The 15,443-nt window shown below is 37.0% G+C and overlaps 1 protein-coding gene across 3 annotated transcripts in view; it reads right to left on the bottom strand.

Moving 5' to 3' along the window:
* LOC121383215 overlaps nucleotides 1-1,374 on the bottom strand; it is a 31,891-nt gene extending 30,517 nt beyond the window's left edge. For 2 of the 3 annotated variants that reach the window (XM_041513101.1, XM_041513099.1), the window contains exons 1-2: nucleotides 1,348-1,374; nucleotides 155-461 (exon numbers count right to left, since the gene is read on the bottom strand). The gene's annotated coding sequence lies outside the window, so the exon portion shown is untranslated. The remainder of the gene's footprint in view (nucleotides 1-154; nucleotides 462-1,347) is intronic. The other variant, XM_041513100.1, reaches the window with a different exon arrangement.
* Between the last annotated feature and the right edge of the window lie 14,069 nt (nucleotides 1,375-15,443).

Raw genomic sequence — 15,443 nt, 5'->3', positions numbered from 1 at the left:
ATTCTTGTTCAACAGGACAAAACAACCAGAGTCCTGAAGTACGTCTTAATCGTGTTTCAACCGTTTTGGTTCAACATAACAAGAGATAGCACAGTTCTTAGTCGTTCCTCAATCGTTGAAAATAAAAAAGTATTTTAAAATAATGAAAACTAACCTGGACACTTGTCTGTGTTACAAGCACGTGCCTGTGTTACAAGCACGTGCCTGTGTTACAAGCACGTGCCTGTGTTACAAGCACGTGCCTGTGTTACAAGCACGTGTCTGTGTTACAAGCACGTGTCTGTGTTACAAGCACGTGTCTGTGTTACAAGCACGTGTCTGTGAAGCCGAACCAACGCAAACCTTTCCTTCAGGACGGGTTGGTGCTGGGTTATCACATCTTCTTCGTCTTGTCCGAGTTCCACCTCTACAGGTCAGAGAACACAGATTCCAGTCACGCCAGTTACCCCATCCACCATGTACTACAGTGTATTTAACAAATTAATCACTACTTACATGCTTCAAATTAGATATCCAATATTTATAATACGTGTTGTTTATCTTGCGAGAGTGAGTTCCAGAATATTTTTAAAAACATCTTTTATCAATGTAGAGGTTTACATTTTTGAAGAAACCCCCCACATTATTTATGTGATTATGGGATGTCAATGTACCTTTAATATATATTATCAATAGGTATTCAAAAACATAACATAAGTGGATACATTTGCAAATTAAATGCAAATTAATAATCAATTCACGGGACAAATTTAAAGCAAAGTTAAAGTTTGTTAATCATTGGCTGTTGGATGTAACACATTTGGTAATTTTGATATATAGTCTCAGACAGGAAACCCACTACATTTTTCCATTAGTAGCAAGGGATGTTTTACATGCAACATCACATACGCAGTATATCACATACTACGGCTAGAATGAGAAATAGACCAGTGGGGCAGAAAACAAAAGAGCCATCCACTATGTTGGGTGCAGCTTATTTCTCTCGATACGGACTTGATTGCAATGACGCGAGAACCAAACTTACGAATTCACTAGTCATGTAGATTTTGCACACGAAATGTGTGATAGTTGTTGTTGATATTGTATATGGAAGTATGCATTAACTGAATAAGTATTCTTGTATACTGTTAACTGGCATGCTTGTAATAGAAAGAATGAAATTTTCAAAATGGGTCCTGTCTGTTTGTACCATTATAGTTAGGCCTAGCTGTAGATCAACCGCATACAATGTGCATAGTTACATTGTATGTTCTAAACATTCACATAGGTATATCTCGAAGTAAGACATATTTACAATAAAACTAAAAACATGTTAGCAACATTCTTTATAAGTCCATAATTATATACCTATAATTTCACCACAGAAGCGTCCCTTAAATCCATTATTACAATTGCATATGTAGTTGTCCAGATTCACACGTTCCGTGTTGACATTTGTTACCAACACAATAATTAGAAGAAACCGAGCAGTCTGATCCAGAATATCCGTACCGACAGTCACACTTGTAGCTACCTAGCAGGTTTATACAGGTATGTCCATTACACTGTGAGTTTTGCTGGCATTTGTCTACATCTGTGAAGAAAATATAAATGTCAAAACACTTACAATACTACAACGCACTATACAGAGTCGCCAAATATTTTGTTGTGTACGTTGTTGTTCATAGTTTTAGCTTGGGACAAACGTTATACATTAGAGGGGGAAATAAAATGGTAATATCATTTATCCAGCAATCACTGTATACATTGGTAAGATATGATGACTAGATAAATTTCTGACCAAAAATATAGCTCACGTGACATAAGCCCGACTGGACTCGAGTATTTCGGAGTAGATTTTCAATAAACATACTCGTTAAATCATTTGTTGAAGTGCAGCAAATACAAATAACTTTTAGTTTTGCGATAACAATACAAAACGTGTTTATTTATTTAGGAATTAGAGTTTAGAAACGTTTGTTAATGTGACATAATGTAGCTTGTATGATGCCATACGACAAAAGGCTTGCTAGGTTAACAATACTCAATTTGCGCACACAAAACTGGAATATCTTCCTGTATGATTGCTGGATAAAAGAAATAACTGATTACTGTCTTAAGATATCAGCTTTATCCTGCTGCATTCGCCATTCTAACCATCGCAGGATAAAGCCGATATCTTAAGACAGTAACCAGTTATACCCTATTTATATGACTGTTTGTTTTGTCTTTGGGTTTTTGTCAGGATAACATTTAATATAATACATTCGCTTTCACAGCTTTACTTATTCTAATGAGCTCTGTCCGATGCTAGTTTTGATTTAGTAAACTAGTCTGGAAGTGGCAGTCCTCTTTGTGGCGATGCAAGAGGGATGAAATCTCCAGAAAAGGATATCTTTGGAAGTGGCTTTTCTACATACGAGGTATTGGATAGCGATTCATGGAATCATCCACTATTTTACTAAATGTCCATTCGACTTTGCAATGTGTGGAGATAACGCCCTGGTTAAGTGTTAATGTTTTGTCATCCAGATTTTAATTTGTTATAATGTAGGCAACATATATGTCAATAATGTTCTCTGACCTGTAAATGGTTTTACATGATATGGTCTAGAAAATCGAAGATTTCGGAGCTAGAGATTATATATGATGATGAAAAGTTTGTTCTATGATAGTGCATCATGCCTTCATTTCTATCTATTGTATGATCTTACCATCACAGGTGGTCGGAGTTGTCACACGCACATTTTGTGTTGAAGATCCAGCAATCAGGTCATTGACTGATATGCTGAAGTCGTTGGGTTTATTTCCACAGGAACTTGCCAGTAGTTGGACATCGGTAGGAGACAATGCAGATGGAATAACAAACACTGACTTGATTGTGATATCTGTCAGAAATATAAACTAAAAATATCATTTTATAAAAAACTACTTAGGATTTTTACGAACATACCGTCATGTGAGTCTGAATGTTGTACAAGTTGTTACTTAAATTTCTATTAACTAAGGACTATAGATAAGAACAGAACGAATATTGCTGCCCTGCCCTTACGGAAATGATTTATATTTTTCACTTATAAGTAAAGTGTAAGTCGTTAATACTTTTCAAGTATAAGTTACGTCTTAGTAAACGATTAGGATTTTGTATTCAAATGAGGCATCACTCATACAAAGTACATATGTGACATATAGGTGAAGTGTTAGCCATATATATAACTGAGGTGTAAATCATTCGCTAATATTTAACACAGGTGGTTTATTATATATAGGTTATATGCTAGGTTGACAATATTCGATTTGTGTACGCAAATCGAGTATTGTCAACCTTTTGCCGTATGACGTCATACAAGATACATGATGTCATTATCTGTAAGACGCTAGCTACATTCTGTCACATTAAAAAAGCGTTTCTAAACTCTTAATTCATAAATAAATATACATGTTTTGTATTGTTATCGAAAAACTGAAAGTTATTTGTATTTACTGCACTTCAACAACAGGGTTGAAAATTAGCAGTCGCCTGGTTCATTAGCTATGGATGACTATGAATTTCACAAAGGTAGTCAGTTGGGCGACCATCAACTTTAGAGTCTGGCGAATATGGTACCAGGTGAAAAATAAACACACTGAAACTGAATCGAATATGACAAAACACACTGCTATTGTGCTGGCGCAAACTACAGATCTGGCAACAGACAACATTATAGAACATGTTCTATATTTTGACAATGCCAGACTTACCAGACTCAGCCTCGACTTCTGAGATTTTGGTCCGAGGCTTTAAAAAATATAGCTCAAAACGTATTGCAAACACATCATGTTTTTGTGAGGGTTTTAAGTTTTCGGTTTAATGGACTGGATAGACCATAATTATTTAGTAGACCTACTTTTTGACATTATTCAATGTTATGGTACAAATTAATCATATTTAATTAGGTTATATTATTCTGGGACAAAATCAAATTTTATCTTGTACTTTTAACTCACACTAACAATGAAATGTTCCATTACTACATAGATTATTTCAAAGGTCCCTTAACTGGCATGTATGCCTAAAGATAAAATTCATATAAAAACATATTAATTTATTAAATTGTAAACCAATATCATCTGAAGGTAGTACTAAACCAAATAACTTCCGGCTGGGTCAAAGTACGAGGTGCACCGAACTTTTGATAGAGAAGTGAACACCACAAGTCCTGTGATTGGTTATAAATGTGAGTGTGTTGGTTGTAAAAAATAATAGTTTCATCTGGGTAAAAAAAAATTGCAATTTTATTTCATCTAGTACCAATGTGTCAAGTAGCCTTGTGCTTGAAACATGTATGGGGTACCTGTAAAAAAAAGTACTCGAATTTTGTGCGAAACTAGGGTAGTCACAGACGCTACCCGTTATCTCAGAAACGAGCAGCTTGACCCCCATTTTTTTCTGATTCACTTTAAGTGTAAGGGGTGGTAGTATTTATATCCGTGGCGTTTATGTCGGTTGATACGTTGCAGGTAGGAGTTTTAGCCACATATGTTACTATTGTCGTCTATGGGATTTGATTTGGTAGTATACACCCTGAAATAACGTTTTGGGGGTTAAAAGATTCAGTGTCAATAAAAACAATATATATTTATAAAACTGCATAGGATAAATCCAAGGTAATACTAGATCAGTGCCGTATATCTGCACAATGCAAAGTCGATTGGTATTTGGCAAAATAGTGGATTATTCCATGAATCTATATCTAGTGCCTCGTCTTTAGGAGGACAGCCACTCCCAAGGAGATCCTTTACTGGAGTTTTTCATATTAAACCACCTCTCCACAACGAAGACTGCCTTTAGTCTCTTTGTATTGCATTATCAATTACTTCAGAGACAATGCAAGTGAAGCTGCATACCTTGGCTGTTCTAGCTTTTTTTCTTTTGTATCCCTGTATTAAACATTATATTTAATTTGTATCATTTAATGGTAACTTTTAAAATAACTTTTTTTTATACTGGACTGGGTTTTTTCCTTTAAATGTAATTTGGGTTGGTATGGGTTTAAAACTTAATGATATGTTTCTAATATGAATTGTAACTTTATTCGTTATGAAGTTACATGCCAATTCACCGGTTTCTTTTTGACACAAACATACTATATGCATGGTTATTATTCAACAAAGAACATTCTAGTTTTGATTTTGGCTGTGCAGTTAAATTGGAGGGCTAGTTGAATTTAAGAAGGGCCAGTAAGATATTTCTTCAACTGGCCCTGCTGGCGACCATGGTTTTCATGTTAATTTTCAACCCTGATATATATATATATATATATATATATATATATATATATATGTATATATATATATATGTATATGTATATATATATATGTGTATATATATATATGTATATATATATATGTATATATATATATATGTATATGTATATATGTATATATGTATATATGTATATATATATATATGTATATATATATATATATATATATATATATATATATATATATATATATGTATGTATGTATGTATGTATGTCTGTATGTGTCTGTGTGTGTGTGTGTGTGTGTGTGTGTGTATGTGTGTATACATATCTATATCTATATCTCTACATATCTATATGTATATGTCTATGTCTATATGTATATCTATCTATCTATCTATCTATCTATCTATATATAAGTGAAGTATAAGTGATTCATGACATTTTACAAAAATAGCTGTATAAGTGAAATACAAGTCAAATATCAGTGAAGTATCAGTGAAGTATCAGTGAAATATAAGTGAAATATAAGTGAAATATAAGTGAATATCAAACGCTGTGGTATGTTCTTTCCTGTCTGAGGTAAGATCATATAACAGATGACTTGCTACTTTTGAAACCCCTATAGTGCTTCCTCTGAAGACTGTGAGTCAGAAGTAATTATCTTCTCTTTTTTTTTTTACATCCAATAGCCAGTGATGGACTAATCAGTGCTCTGTTGGCATCATTAAATAAATGAAATTGGGAAGCAATCTTTCCCTGGAGGCCAAATTTCAATATTCTCAGGTAATTGCTGTGTTAATACCACTGACCTCATTTCCACCCACGGGAATGGACAGCAATTTTTGTCAATCTACCAGCCTGTAACAAAAACAAAATGAAAAAAAAAGATTGAAGCAACAGGTTCAAGTTCCATGAATACCATGGGAATTCCCTGGACCCATTTAATTCAAATAATTGTTTTTAAAAGTCATTGTTTTTATGTCACCGGTACAGTATGACGGCACTTCCACACCCTATCAGCAAAACATAACAATTGAAGCACAATATTCTTAACAGAGTGGTGTTTTATTCTTCCTGATGTGATCCACTAATATATCTAACAGTATATACAAACATATATTTTATAAATAATATAAATGTACATTTATTTTCAAATGTTAGATTAGATTCTCTCACATCCCTTTTCTTCAGTTATGTCATGCTCAGTGCCATTTTGAGGAATGTTAATATTTTTCTGTTAGGGCTCAACCAAAACTTATTAACCCCAATTTTCCCTTTTTTAAAAATACTTTTGGTATTAATATTCAAAATTTCAAAATTGACCGTATTTGTTAGGTTATCCCTGTCCCTGTCCTATCGGAGGCCGGACTCGGGATAGGTGTGTTCGAAACCCTAGTGGTGTATGGACATGTCAAACCTGATATATGTCAGACGGGATTCTGCAAAACAAAAAAGAAAAACATATTTTATATAGTCTGGACAGATCTGCTATGTAATTAGCAATTGTTTAATGTAAACATTTAGTTCTTTCTATTAGTTCTTAAAGACTACACTAGAGAATCATAGCCTACCAAGTTGCAGGTGTGGGGAATCAAAACTTTTGGAAAAAATAAACTAACTTTAAATAAAATTTTCAATTTTACTTTTAAAAATAATAGTTTCAAAACTATTCAATCAAATCTTTAGGATAAACGTTTCTTGTATTAAAACATACTTTGAAATATTCAATGTTGACATTTAATTTTAATTAAGAAGAAACCCCAAAATTAAATACATATATGTTTATATGCATTTTTTAATCGCTTATGTTTCTGGAAACTACTCGAAAGAATCATGCAAATAACGTATTTGTATGTGCATGTTGAGGATTTTAAAGCTAGATGATTAAGTTGAATAAACACATCAGACTGACTTGTTCAGTGCATGAACTACATGTACCATTACAACATGTAGGTATGTATCTGGAGATAACTCGTGAATAAATGAAAACATCTATTTTAATTGTGCATTTGGTAAAAAATGTGATAACCCTATTTGTTTTGGTTTTGGTTTTTTTGGTTTTTTGTGTTCTCTGTAGCATCTTTATTTTTCTAACAAACAATAGGTATTTTGACTGTAGAACAGTTTAATGTAACAGATATTAACAGGCAATGATTGGGCTTATAAAATGAATATGTGCATTAAGCAAACATAAAAGTTAAAAAATACTGTTCATGTTGCTGTTTAAATTTTTGTTATTACAACTTCCCCCATTTCCCTTGGGCTTTTTATTAGCACCGTGTGAAGTAAATTAATTAATCTTAGTCTGCCAGAAGTAGAGATACACATCCTTTTGATAAGACAGGTACAAAGTGATCAGGTGACAACTCCCATTCTCCTATAGACATTTTATTGCCCCAACCCTTACCGAAATGACTTATATTTTTTACTCATAAGTAAAGTATAAGTCGTTAATACTTTTGAAGTATAAGTGACTTATAAGTAAACGATTAGGATTTTGTATGCAAATGAGGTATCACTTATACAAAGTATATGTGACGTATAAGTGAAGTGTTAACCATATATATAAGTGAAGTGTAAGTCATTCGGTTATATTTAACAGAAGTGTTAGATATATATAAGTGACTTATAAGTGAAGTATAGGTGAAGTATAAGTGATTCACTGATATTTACAAACATTGCTGTATGAGCGAAGTATAAGTGATTCACTGATATTTAGCAGAAACTGCTGTATAAGTGAAGTATAGGTGAAGTATAAGTGATTCACTGATATTTTCAAACATTGCTGTATGAGCGAAGTATAAGTGATTCACTGATATTTTACAGAAAATGCTGTATAAGTGAAGTATAAGTGAAATATAAGTGAAGTATTAGTGATTCACTGATATTTTACAAAAAACGCTGTATAAGTGAAGTATAAGTGAAATATAAGTGAATATCAAAGGCTGTGGTATGTTCTGTCCTGTCTGACTTGCTGCTTTTGAAACATGTAGAGAGCTTCCTCTGAAGACTATGGGTCAGAATTAATTATCAATTTAATTTTTTACATCCAGTAGCCAGTGATGAACTAATCAATGCTCTGGTGACATCATTAAACAAATGAGGCCAAATTTCAATATTCTCAGGTTATTTCTGTATTAATGCGACTGACCCTATCTCCACCCACTAAAATGGACCCCAATTTTGATCAAGCTACCAACTGGTAACAAATGTTTTGTCAAGAAAAAGAAAAAGAAAAGAAAAAAGAAGAGTGAAACAACAGGTTCAAAATCCATGAATACCATGGGAATTCCCATGACCCATTTAATTCAAATAATTGTTTTAAAAAGTTATTGTTCTTATGTCACCGGTACAGTATGACAGCACTTCCACACCCTATCTGTAAACTGTCAGCAAGACATAAAAATTGAAGCATAATAGTCTTAACAAAGTGGTGTTTCATTCTTCCCGAAGTGACCCACTAATATATCTGAACAGTATATGCAAAGAAATATTTGATAAATAATATAAATGTATATTTATTTTTAAATGTTAGATTGGATTCTCTCACATCCCTTTTCTTCAGTTATGTCCTGTTCAGTGCCATCTTGATATATGTCATCCAACATTCAGATGGGATTCTGCAAAACAATTTAAAAGAAAAAAATATTTTATATAGTCTGGATAGATCTGCTATGTACATGTACAGTGTAATTAGTAATTGTTTAATGTAAACATTTAGTTCTTTCTATTAGTTTTTAAAGACTAAGTTAGAGAATCATAGCCTACCAAGTTTCAGATGTGGGGAATCAAAACTTCAGGAAAAAAAACAATTTTCAGTTAAATTTTCAATTTTACTTCTGAAAATAATTGTTTAAAAAAATATTCAATCAAATATCTAGGATAAACGTTAATTTTTGTATTAAAACAGACTGAAATATTCAATGTTGAACTTTAATTTTAATTAAGAAGAAACCAGAAAATAAAATACATACATGTATATACATATGTTTTTAATCTCTTAAGTTTTGGAAACTACTAGAAAGAATCATGCAAATAACTGTTTATAAATTTCTCTGATTCAACTGATTATATATGTTTCCATAATCCAAATGGTAAAGTTTTGTGTATTTGTATGTGCATGTTGAGGATATTAAAGCTGGATGATCAACTTTAATAAAACATCAGTCAGACTGATTTGTTCAGTACATGAACCATTACAACATGTATGTATCTGGAGATAATTGGTGAATAAATGAAAACATCCATTTTAATTGTGCATTTTGTAAAAAATATGATGACACTAGGTTTTTCTTTTGGTGTTCTCTGTAGCATCTTTATTTTTCTGAACAAACAATAGGTATTTTGACTTTAGAAAAGTTTACTGTAAATGATATTAACATGCAATGATTGGGCTTATAAAAATTAATATGTGTATTAAGCAAACATAAAAGCTAACAAATATTTTTCATGTTACTGTTTAAAATGTCAGTCATTACAACTGCCCCCCATTTCCCATGGACTTTTAATTAGCACTGTGTGAAGTAAATTAATTACTCCCAGTCTGCCAGAAGTAGAGATACACATCCTTTTTATAAGACAGGTACAAAGTAATCAGGTGATAACTCCCATTCTCCTATAGACATTTTATTGCCCCAATTAGTGGAGCTATGTAATCCCTTTGTAAGGTGATATCTGAAGACTTCCAGTGTTTGTGAATTCCAGAAGTTGATGAACATTACATAAATTATTTTAGTTCATTTAATCAAAATACATATATACTCTTCAAAAAAAGAAACGCAAAAGGGTACAAATGGGTTATAACTCCGATTTTATGTTTCCTACCGGTTCATGCTTTGTGAATATAAGGTCATTGCATGTCCCAAACACATTCCCACGGTTACATTCGATAAAACGCAGCTACTGTACAATAAAGTTCCAAAATGTGAATATTCGCAAAAACGCAGCCACGTGCAAACCATGTCACCACTGCACGTGCGTTGTCTGCACGTGCAACATGAACACCGACAGTATAAAAGTGCAGGGTGTTCGCTTGCCTGGCCTCTGTATCTGGCCGACAGTTGACAATCCAGGACATGCCACGTCTCAGTGAACCGCAGAGAAACAATGCCATCGGCCGACTAGACGCAGGCGAATCCAGAACGGTCGTTGCCAGGGCATTCCATGTGTCCCCAAGAACCATCTCCAGACTGTGGGACCGTTACCAGCAACATGGATCAACACGTGACCTCCCTAGATCCGGTCGACCACGGGTCACTACCCCCGGGCAGGACCGCTACATCCGGGTACGCCACCTTCGGGAACGATTGACTACTGCCACCTCCACAGCCGCAGCAATACCAGGTTTGCGCAGGATATCCGACCAGACCGTACGCAACCGCCTACGTGAGGTAGGAATTCGTGCCAGACGTCCAGTTCGAGGTGTCATCTTAACACCACAACACCGTCGACTCCGACTGCAGTGGTGCCAGATTCATCGACAATGGCCTCAACTGCGATGGAGACAGGTGTGGTTCAGCGACGAGTCCCGATTTCTGCTCCGTCGTCATGATGGAAGATGTCGCGTGTATAGGCGTCGTGGTGAACGTTATGCGACAAACTGCGTGCAGGAAGTGGACAGATTCGGCGGCGGGGGTAGTGTCATGGTGTGGGCAGCCATCTCACACACTGGCAGAACTGACCTGGTCCACGTGCAGGGCAACCTGAATGCACAGGGCTACATTGACCAGATCCTCCGGCCACACATCGTTCCAGTTATGGCCAACGCCAACGCAGTGTTCCAACATGACAACGCCAGGCCTCACACAGCACGTCTCACAACGGCTTTCCTACAGAACAACAACATTAATGTCCTTCCTTGGCCATCGACATCACCGGATTTGAACCCAATTGAGCATCTATGGGACGAGTTGGACCGACGTCTCCGACAGTGACAACCACAGCCCCAGACCCTGCCCGAGCTGGCAGCAGCCTTGCAGGCCGAGTGGGCCACCATCCCCCGGGACGTCATCCGTACTCTGGTTGCTTCAATGGGCAGGCGGTGCCAGGCAGTTATCAACACACGCGGAGGCCACACCCGGTATTGACTCCAGATGACCTTGACCTTGGTGGTGTGTCCTATCACTTACTCACAATGGACTAGAGTGAATTGTGAACAATCCTGCAACATTTGGTAATTATCGGACTCACCATTCAATAATTAAATCAATTCTCCAAATGTTACGACAATGTGGTTTTGCGTTTCTTCTTTTGAAGAGTATATATTGAAACGAACCCATGTTGATAACAATTTAATTAGCTTATTTGTATTTTATGTTGGCTGATGAGGTTTAAAGAGCCATCGGGACAACTAGCAAGGTGGTTAGATGTATTGTCAACGTTTGATTTTGAGATACATCACCGAGCTGGCCGTTCGCATGGAAATGCGGATGCCATGTCGAGATTACCGTGTGGTCAGTGTGGACGTTTGGATGAGGAGCGAATGTACGATGGGAAGAGGACCCAAGATCATTGGAGCAGTGCTGTAGATCGCCGGGGGAGGCAACAGCTGAAGCTGCAGAGACAACCGCTAGGCGGAATTCTCGTATCTGATGTAGGTTCTAGTGCCGTACGATTCGTACAGGTATCGACTGAGCTGAGGGACGCCCAAGCAGCCGATCCTGACATTGTGCTAGTTAAAGGGTGGATTCGTGATGGAACTCGACCTGGATGGGATAAGGTGTCAATGCATAGCAGTACACTGAAGGCCTACTGGTCGCAGTTTGAAAGGATGGATGTTAGGGATGATTTATTGTATCGTCAATGGATTCACAAAGATGGTGTAACAGAAATGGAGCAGTTCATTGTTCCAGTGAAAGAAGAAATAATGAGGCAGTGTCATGAAGCTCCTGCTGGAGGGCATTTGGGCAGGACAAAAACTCAGAGCAAGGTAAGACAACATTTTTACTGGGTGGGACTACAGCGCGACGTGCGCTATTGGTGTGCAACTTGTGCAAAATGTGCACAAAGAAAATCATTTGGGAGACGGAGACGGGCTCCGTTACAACTGACTGGTGCGGGTGAGCCTATGGAGAGGGTTGCGATGGATTTGTTGGGACCCTTGCCGAGATCGGATGATGGAAACGTATACATTTTGGTGGTACAGGATTATTTTACAAAATGGGTGGAAGCTTTACCATTGCCAGATATGGAAGCTAAAACTGTCGCACATGCTTTTGTACAAAATGTGATCAGTCGTTTTGGATTACCAAGAATTGTACACACAGATCAAGGACGCCAGTTTGAATCACGCTTGTTCCAAGAGTTGTGTGGCTTGCTGGACATTCATAAAACGAGAACTACGCCATTTCATCCTCAGTCTGATGGTATGGTTGAAAGGATGAATCGAACCATAGAGGCTATGTTAAGTGCGTATGTCCAGGATAATCAGCGTGATTGGGATAGTCATCTTCAGTTAGTGTGTATGGCGTACAGGGCAGCAGAGCACGAATCTACGGGATATACTCCAAATTATTTGATGTTTGGGCGAGAAACTACTCTCCCAATAGAAATTGAGGCTGGTATTCCACCTGGTGGTGATCCTGTTGTATATGCTCCGTATGTCGCCAACTTAGAAGATAAACTGCACAAGGTTCATGAAATTGCGAGGGGAAATTGCAAGAATAGCTTACAGCGTCAGAAAAGATTGTACGATACCAAGTTACATACTCAAAAGTTCGTTGTTGGTGAATTAGTATGGCTTTATACACCACAGAAACGTCCGGGAATTTCGCCAAAACTTCAGAGATATTGGCAGGGGCCATATAAGGTGTTGCGACGACTTACTGATGTTGTGTATGTTATTGAAAAAGGAAGAAAATCGTATACAGTACATGTAGACAGACTGAAACCTTGTCATCAAAGACTTGAACCGGAAGCAGTAGATGAACGGACAAACGGACAGACTGAAGAAAATAGAAACCATACAGTAACATTTGACGATCAGTTAATATCAGAAGAACCGCCCCCCTCTATAATTGTGCCTGGTACCGAACCTAATGTTGAAAGAGAAAATGTGTTGGAGGCAGGTGTGCCGGAGATGGAAAACAGGAAGTTTGATGACCGCGGGTCACGACCTAGAAGAACTAACCGGTGTCCGAAATGGGTCTCAGACTATCTCATGTATTAAATTGCAATGTTTGTGTAAAACAGAAATACATGTGTGAACACTGTTAGTTTTCAGATAATTTTATTGAAGAAAACTAGCATGATTTTTTGTTCCATTTGTCGGTTTGTTGCTTCAGCAGAAGAAATGTTACGGCACTATGAAAAAGAGCATGGGAAACCTCTGGAATGTCAGTACTGTCCGTATCGAACGTCAAGACATTGGGATTTAAAAAAACATTGTAAAAATAGCCATGGAGTTATGCCCTCGTTGGAATTAACACCGATGACTGTTGGACGTTGCGAGCCACTCCGAAGTTCTAGACGTCAGAGCCGTTCTCCTAACCAAGTCGTAGAACGGGAGGTGAGAAGACGTTCTTCGGTGTGGGTAGGGCCGCGAACTGTCACTGTGGCCCGCATTTCCAATGCGCCCGCAACGGTGACGTCTGCGGTTCCTGAAATTTTGGAGGACACCGCATCACCAATTTCGGGTGTTGTATGTAGTCAGGTGGTGCCATTGATTTCGTCATCTTCATCAAATTCGAAAAAAATCCGAGACCACTGAGAAAAATACTTCTCTTACCGAAAACTTTAATACTTCGTCCAACAGTCCTAGTTCGTCTGGATCTCCTAGTATAGTCCCAACCGATTCCTATCCACGAAATGCCAAAACGGGTGCAGGAAGTAATTGGTTCAGTGATATTTCGTCAGAAGCGGAGGTTAATGGGATTTCAGTGGAAACCCAAACGTTGGACATAGTCACGACACCAGCTGATACGCAGACCGATGACAGCCCCAAGATCCCAACACCAGCCGAAATTCCAACACCAGCCGAAATCCCAACACCAATTGAGATCCCAACACCAGCCGAGATCCCAACACCAGGGACGTGGATAAAGCACACCCACACCCAGACATGGTGGACATTCCATCCAGACTTATAGAAGTGTATTTTTTTCATATTACGTTGTACTTTTTAATTAGTTATTATAACCATAGATATTTCTTTTATTAGTTTTTATAATGATAGATTTTTATGTTTTTCTTATAAGCATAGAACGGTGTAATTAGCGTTTTGTGGTGTCGTGTCGTGTTTTGTACTTTTGTATTTCATGGATTATATTAATTTATCATTTACTAAATATTTCTATTTTAATTCGTAAGCTTTATAGCAGTTTATTTGTTTAAACATTTGATAAGAATTTGGTAGCGTGACATTATTTATCTCGGGGACGAGATATAGTCGGAGGCGTGGGTAATGAAACGAACCCATGTTGATAACAATTTAATTAGCTTATTTGTATTTTATGTTGGTGTGGGCGTAAAGTTTTATGGATACCAGGTGGAACTGTATTTTGAAAACAAGGCTATATTTCTGTCTGAACTAATTGTGTTTACCGACATTCCTAAAATACATGTGGTTTTCAAGACGCAGTTTATTTCCAATGCGTAGTTAATTGTTACTGGTCAACAAGATTCCAATCCTGGTAGAGGTTATATAAAGACCAACAATATTGTGATTCAGGGAGGAGAACTACGCTTCTTCTCCTCACGTCAAATTGGATATAAGTGTGCAAATAGTTTCTGTTTCGTTTTCCTAAATCGTTCGTTCCACGGAGTCGTCGGACGACGTCGTTTGATGAGAAATGTGTTTGATTCGTGATTCTACGAAGTTGTTCGTTTGATACGACCGTTTGTGTGACGAAGCCATTTCTTAATGGAGTGGTTCGTTTGACGAGACCGTTTGGTTAACGGAACCGTCGGCAATGAGTTCGCTCAGTGATATCGTGAGGTGATTTCGCGAGTGTATTCGTTCAACGAAGCCGTTCAACGGAGTCGTCAAATATCATTCGGGTGAAGTCGTTCGTTTTCGTGAGTCGGAGTCGGGGGAAACGATGCCGTTATGTGACCTGTCCACTCCTCTTCAAGAGATAAGATTTCCTTACAGCGGAATCGTCGGATTGGCGATACCGTTCTGCGAGCTGTCAACTCTAACAATAAACATAACTTGCCTTTAGAATATGCTGTGAACTTTGATATTTTCTTCTACGGATTAAATAAACAGCAAATTAT

Source organism: Gigantopelta aegis, chromosome 10 (assembly GCF_016097555.1).
Source record: "Gigantopelta aegis isolate Gae_Host chromosome 10, Gae_host_genome, whole genome shotgun sequence".
Taxonomy (NCBI): Eukaryota; Metazoa; Mollusca; class Gastropoda; order Neomphalida; family Peltospiridae; genus Gigantopelta; species Gigantopelta aegis.
Note: the sequence above shows the minus strand (reverse complement) of the source record. Positions and strands in the feature narration are given on the sequence as shown.